The 6,615-nt window shown below is 31.0% G+C and overlaps 1 non-coding gene across 1 annotated transcript; it reads left to right on the top strand.

The window, feature by feature from the left end:
- Positions 1-1,424: 1,424 nt before the first annotated feature.
- Positions 1,425-1,531, top strand: LOC149526462 (small nucleolar RNA R71). The gene has a single exon (XR_016351972.1). It is a non-coding gene; the product is annotated as a small nucleolar RNA R71 (small nucleolar RNA).
- Positions 1,532-6,615: the final 5,084 nt, after the last annotated feature.

Genomic DNA, 6,615 nt, shown 5'->3' with positions numbered 1-6,615 from the left:
CTGGTACATGTTAAGCTTCCTTATTTGAAAAGTAAGCAATCAATTTCATAAATTGAATTATATGGGATACTTGAGGTTAATATGTATGTGCTTGTTAAGAAACAAGTTCACTGAATATGACCCGTTATGAGAACTCCATTTGATATTTCACTTAAGTGTCTATGAAAAATGTTCTCATGTGATAGTCGTACAACTAGTCCTTAAGCTTGAGACACCAGGTCATCTTGTATGGGGAATGACATACTTTGATTTTACCCTTACGGGTTTAGAAGTAACCAAATGCCTAAACAGGGTGTTTTTGGGTATGCCATGAAGCATGCAAAAGTGAATGAGTGGTCAAGAGAGGATTCATCACCCCAAGTGATATGAGGGAATGTATCTCACTTGTTTTTAATTCTTGATTAACTTGTATAAAGTCTTTGGCCAAAGCATGATGAATTTTAGAAAAATTAATTTCCTAAATTCATAAGGTTAGTCATGAATTATCAGAACTAATATGAAATGTCGTAAGTAGACACCAAGCCATGCTTAATGACATATCTAGGATATTTGATGAAAGGACCGTATTACACTAAAAGGCTTATCACTAAAGGACTTTGTCAAATTCTTTAATTGACTCTCTAATATTTAGGTGGCATGATGTATTGCTAGATGCCGCTCATGATCTATAAATATAAATTAATTATCAAATTGCTATTTGATTATAATTTACATTTATTGCCAACATGTTAGAAGCCTAATGGGTCACACACATTAAGTGACATGATTGGCATTAAATAAAGATAATTTAATTAAGTTAGACTTAATTGGAAGAGACCAAAATAACGTGAAAAATTAATTAAGTTCTTAGAGATTTAATTAAATTAAAATACAACTGTTGTTTGGGGTTACAAATTAGTTTGGCTATATAAATATGTTATATTAGTAAACTACAAACAAGAAGCCTCAAACCACTTTCCAGCCGTTTAATAAAATAAGAAAAGAAAAATAGTTTTCTTTGTCTGACAAAAATATGATTCGGCGAGAATTTTGGTCTTTTTGTTATAAACAAAACTTGCTAGCACAAGTAAAATCTTACCTTCGAGAATGTCTTATTTAGTCACTGTGTGGATTACTGTTAGAGGCCAAACACTTGGGTGGCTGAAGATTTGATAAATCCTAAAGGTAAAGAAGTAATTATGTTTGGATTTAACTGGCTCTTAATTACGATATCTAGAGCAAGGTAAGCAACTCTTAAACTTATGAGTGTTTATAATTTATTTGAAAGTTATATGAAAAACACAAATATTGATCCTGTTGGATTTGATAGTTTCTCTTATTAAATGTTAATTTATTTTTTCGCTACGTTATATTTTAATTTATTAATTTTTTTTCATGTTTGAGCATGAGGTCGAATCCCAGCATGAACTTCCAACCAATCAAGAATCCCATGATGTGGACATCTTCTATGTAGTTCTTTGAACCTCTCCCAAGCTTCATACAAGGACTCACCATCAAATTGTGTGAATTAGGTGATATCATTCCTCATTTTTGCAGTTTTTGCAAGTGGAAAAAACTTTGCTAGAAACCTTTGAGCTAAGTCGTCCTATGTAGTAACAGACCCGTTAGGCAGTGAATTAAGCCAGCTTTTTGCTTTATCCCTCAAAAAAATGAAAACAGTCTTAATCTAATAGCATGATCAGTTACTCTATTGTATTTAAAGGTATCATAAATCTTCAGCAATTCACTAGATGAGAATTAGGATCATCACTAGGTAACACACCAAATTGTACTAAAGACTAAATCATTTGAATGTAGGCTGGTTTAATTTTGAAATTATTTGCATTGATGGAAGGTCTCCTAATGCTTTGAGGAAACTTGCAAAAAAGGACTAGTATAATCTCGTAGTGCTCTATTCGCTTCGGGAACCAGGTTAATGGCATTATTGCCATTGTTGTTGTTATCCTCAACCATTGTCTGATTTAAAGCTTTGCAAATTCTCCCTTCTGTGTCTTCTGAAAGTTCGTTTTATCTCAAGATCAAAAGGAACAAGATTCAAGTTGTTTTTTCTTTGCATACAATGACCAAAGATATTTGCAAGCAAATAAAATCTAATATTAAAACAAGAAAAATAAAATTTGAAGTAAGACTAAATTGCTTGGTATTAGTATTAGTTAAATTCTAGAAACAATTCCCTGACAGTGACACCAAAAACTTGTCAGTTAAAATTCTACTATGCAAGTATACGTATTAAATAGACAGTATATAAGTAAGCAGAATATCGGTCCCACAGATAATTGATATAAAATTTTACTAAGTACTAAAATTAGCCCAATTTAATTTTATCTAAAAAATCAATATCAAATAATTAAATTAACTAACTAAGAATACCTAACTAAAATTTAAACTAAGAAAAATCAAAATAATAATAACTTGAGTAAATATCAAATCAAACAAGCCTAGGATTATAATATCGCTCACACTTCATCTAAATCTTACCTCTCTTCCTTAACTTATTTCAATAGGTTGAATTGTTAACCTAGAGTCCTAAATTATTAATAAGGGTCTCCCGACTCATCTTATAAAAATATCTACTTTAACCAAAACACTATATCCCATTATCAATTGAAATTAAAATAGACTCATTAAGTTCAAGCTCTAATCTGGCTACAGAAAGCTTATAGGTATATTCCTATCCTATACGTAAATCAATTAATATGATAACATGTTATCCCAATTTTAGTCCACACTAAACTCCCTTTCCCAAGTTTGTTTAGGTTCCAAGATCAATTTAATTGGTGGCCAAGCAAGTAATAGCATTATGAACAAAATCTATTAAAAAGAAGTAAGAAAGAGATTAAAAATTAAGATTACATGTGAGTTCAATTGCAATCCTAGAAAAAGAAAATTACATACTCATGATTGCAAAGATAAATAGGATTATATAAAATTCAACCATTAAGAGTAACAAGAAAAAGAAAAGCTGAGGAAGAAACAAAACAAATAATTGTAGTCTTACTCTCAAAGTTTCAGCCTCCACTTCCTAGATTCTTGAATCTCCAAAAGTTGCATAACCTTGTCTCTTAAAAAATTCTATTTATTCTAACAAAATTAACCTATAGTTTCCTAAGTTGATCCATGATTTAATTGGGCTTAAAAGTGTAATGAGTAGCCCAAAAATATCAATTGTTAGTCTTTAAAATTTCTATTCCCACCACATTACGTCCAGCCATTTTTTGAAGTGAGTTTCTTTATCTTCAAAGTAGAATTGGGTAAAGTGATCCGCATGAAAGTTGTAGCTCTATCTCTTAGCTTTCTAATGGTCTAAAAATGGCATCATTTAAAGTTCAATAGCTCGAGTTATAGCTAAAATACTGAAGTATATGCAAGTAGACTTTCAGGTCTTTCAACACCTTACTTCCCAAAATTATTCCCAATTCCCTTAGTTCCTACAAAAATGTAAAAAAAAACTAAAAAGATTAATCAAATTAAAAGAAATAACATAAAATTAAAATAAATCACTTAAAAATAAAATAATTATAAAAACAACTAAAAATAGCTAAATTATAATTGAAAATTGAGGACTTAGCAATATTTAATAACAAAATTGGATTAAAATAATTTTATGAAATAAAATTATCAAACTAGGTACAGTGATTAACATAAAATTGTATATTAATATTAAATTGTAACTTTTTCTCTTAGCTTTTCAATGGTCTAAGAATCGCTCCATTTGGAGCTTTGTATAGAAAGTTGTGGTCAAAATACCGAAACATTTGCAGTGGAGGTCTGCACCTCAAAATTGCTTTCCTTTTTCTACTAAAATTCTTCTTTCATCAAATATCAACAAAAATACAAATAAATCAGTAACAATCTATCTTAACTACATTAACATCATATTAAACATAAAATTAACTAAGATTAGATTGACTCACTTACAATAACTAATTTAAAATAATTAAATAAAACTTACTGATTTCTATGCATTACTACAAGAACTAAGCTAAATTATTATCAAAATTAAGCCCAAATAACTCTATATTATAAAGTTATGACACCCCTAAACTTAATATTTTTCTAGTCCTCAAGTAAAACATAAAAAAGATGTAATTGACGAAAATCAAATTCAGATAGCAAAAACAAAATAAATATAGTTGTTTCTACTACTACTGCCACAATTAGAGATAAAGTGCACTAACTCAATGATTCCCTATAATTTCATCGAAAGTATGTCTATCAATTATTAACCTAAGGAAAAATATAGGCCTTATTCAAATTCATGTTTCAATTCCAATTCAAGCACATTCTCAAATGGATTTCTCTCTTTGTGTGCGTGATCTTACCCCGAGAATATCATAATATCCAGATGAGTTTATGCCAACACAAATTTCAAATTAGTACTATGTGACAAACGATAGAGTCAAGTCATGCCCCATTGCTGAGCAAACAATGGAATCTATAATCATCATACAATATGATGTCATGCCCTATTGCCATGGCAAACAATGGAGTCTAGTCACACCCCATTGTCAAGCAAACGATAAAGTCTATGGTCATCATTCAGAATAATCTCAATAGATGGCATCATAGCATTACAGGCGAGACAAAACCACCATCCTTATAGGCATCATACATAGTCACAGGGATATGGACAAACTTAACCTCATAGTATCCATCGTTCAGAAATCGTCCGCAAACAGAACATATATATCTCATGTCATATCATCACCTGGAATCATCCATGGATGATACATATTACTCAACATAACCCATTATTCATCATATTTGTTATTGTACATATTCAATCATTTGCCATCCTACATTGATTCTCATATTCAAAAAATACTAATGACCATATTAATCACTTAGCCTATGAAGAATCATTCTAGGCAATTGACATAACTCTTATAGGACTCACTAGTCTAGACATAACATTCTAGACATATTTATCATATACACGTTCATCATAGCATCATAATTTCCATAACATTGGCTCATAATAGCAGCAACATCATTGGCCTAGACATAATCTTTCCAAGCATATCACATTATTCTCTAACATTTTTCTAGTCTAGGAATTTTACCTTTAGACATGCTTATAGGTTGTACGTAGCATACAGTATGCATTTTCATTATTGAAGCATGCATGCACCTTAGTTATCATGCTCTTATGTATCAAAATTTCCCCACTTGCTTGGGTGTTCCTTTATCCACACTTGCACACTTTAGCTCAACAACTTAATATTTTCAAATGGGTAGAACTCTTACTCCTAATAGTTAACTAGCATTTAGCAACATATACTCTTTAGCATTTACATCATAATTCTTCATTTCATAGCCAAATCCTGGTTTTTAGATTATTTTTAGCTTTTATAAAAATAGCTAGATTTTTAACAATTCAACAAATGAACTCAAATCCTTCAACAATGAGCTAAAGCCATATGTTAAGAGCTGGGTGGTCTAATTGTTTACTCAAAATCTCTAGTCAACTCAAGGTAGCAATTCTCCACCAAAGTTATGTCAATTTAAATCTAAGTCATCAATAGTCCAAATTGGAAATCAACCAACAAAAATGCTTAATTTTACCTTTAGAAGCATTTCCTAATTTTTAATCCACTCCAAGTAGCCTTAAAAATTATTCTTGGAAGTTAAGGCTTGGATTTTAGAAAGAGAAAATGAAAATCAGCCACCAAGCTTTTAGGAGGTAAAATCTCTTTTCTTTATCACTTAAAATCCATGATCGATCATTGGGATTGAGTGAGATTCAAGGGTGTGAAAGTTGAGAGGAAATGATAGAGAAATGAGAAAAGAGGAAGAAAATGAAAAGAAAATTAGATTTAGGGCTTTTAAGCTCAAAATTTGCTAATCTTGCAATCTAAGATCAACTATGGGAGGCTTGGAGTCAATCCTAGACCAGATTGTATACACTTGTCCCATTTCATTACCTAAGATCGACTACAAAGGCTCTATACTCAATTTGGGCCAGTGCACTCACTCTCTAACCCTTTACTTCGCAGATTCTATCCTCTATGCATTAGGATCGACTCTTTACATCTAAAGTCATAAAAATTGGTTCTTTTGAAGTCTAAACTCATTTTAAACCTTCCCCAAAATCTCCAATATTTCATATTTCACTTAAGATCAACACATTAGTTCATCATGCACACCAATTCTCATTCATGCTTTATGTCACATAGTACATCAATTAAGCATAGCTTAATTTACATACATATCATACTCAATTTAGTGCCAAACATATACACTATATCATTCATGTGACAAGAATATGCACAACATCATTTGAGCTCTTACACACTCATACATTTCCTAATCATCTCTTTCTCTGGACATAAGCATTCCTTAATTTCATAAGCGTACATATTGAAGTTCTCATCAAACTATAAGCTAGTCCAACATCATGCATGGCTAACATTAAGATCGAGGGTATTATAGCCCCAAACAAAGAAATTCAAATTTAAAGATATCTCAATCTGTTGAAGCCCATTGTGATCAATTAAGGAGGAAGGGAAAGAAGCTTCAATCAGTTAAAGGGAACATTAGTCGATTGAAAAAAGGTTGGCCAAAAATAGTGGTTGAAAGTGTTCCAAAATAGAAAACTCTTAATTGTTAAAGTTT

Source organism: Theobroma umbraticum, unplaced genomic scaffold (genome assembly GCF_002168275.2).
Source record: "Theobroma umbraticum cultivar Fairchild unplaced genomic scaffold, ASM216827v3 scaffold_12.0, whole genome shotgun sequence".
NCBI classification, from domain to species: domain Eukaryota; kingdom Viridiplantae; phylum Streptophyta; class Magnoliopsida; order Malvales; family Malvaceae; genus Theobroma; species Theobroma umbraticum.
Note: the sequence above shows the minus strand (reverse complement) of the source record. Positions and strands in the feature narration are given on the sequence as shown.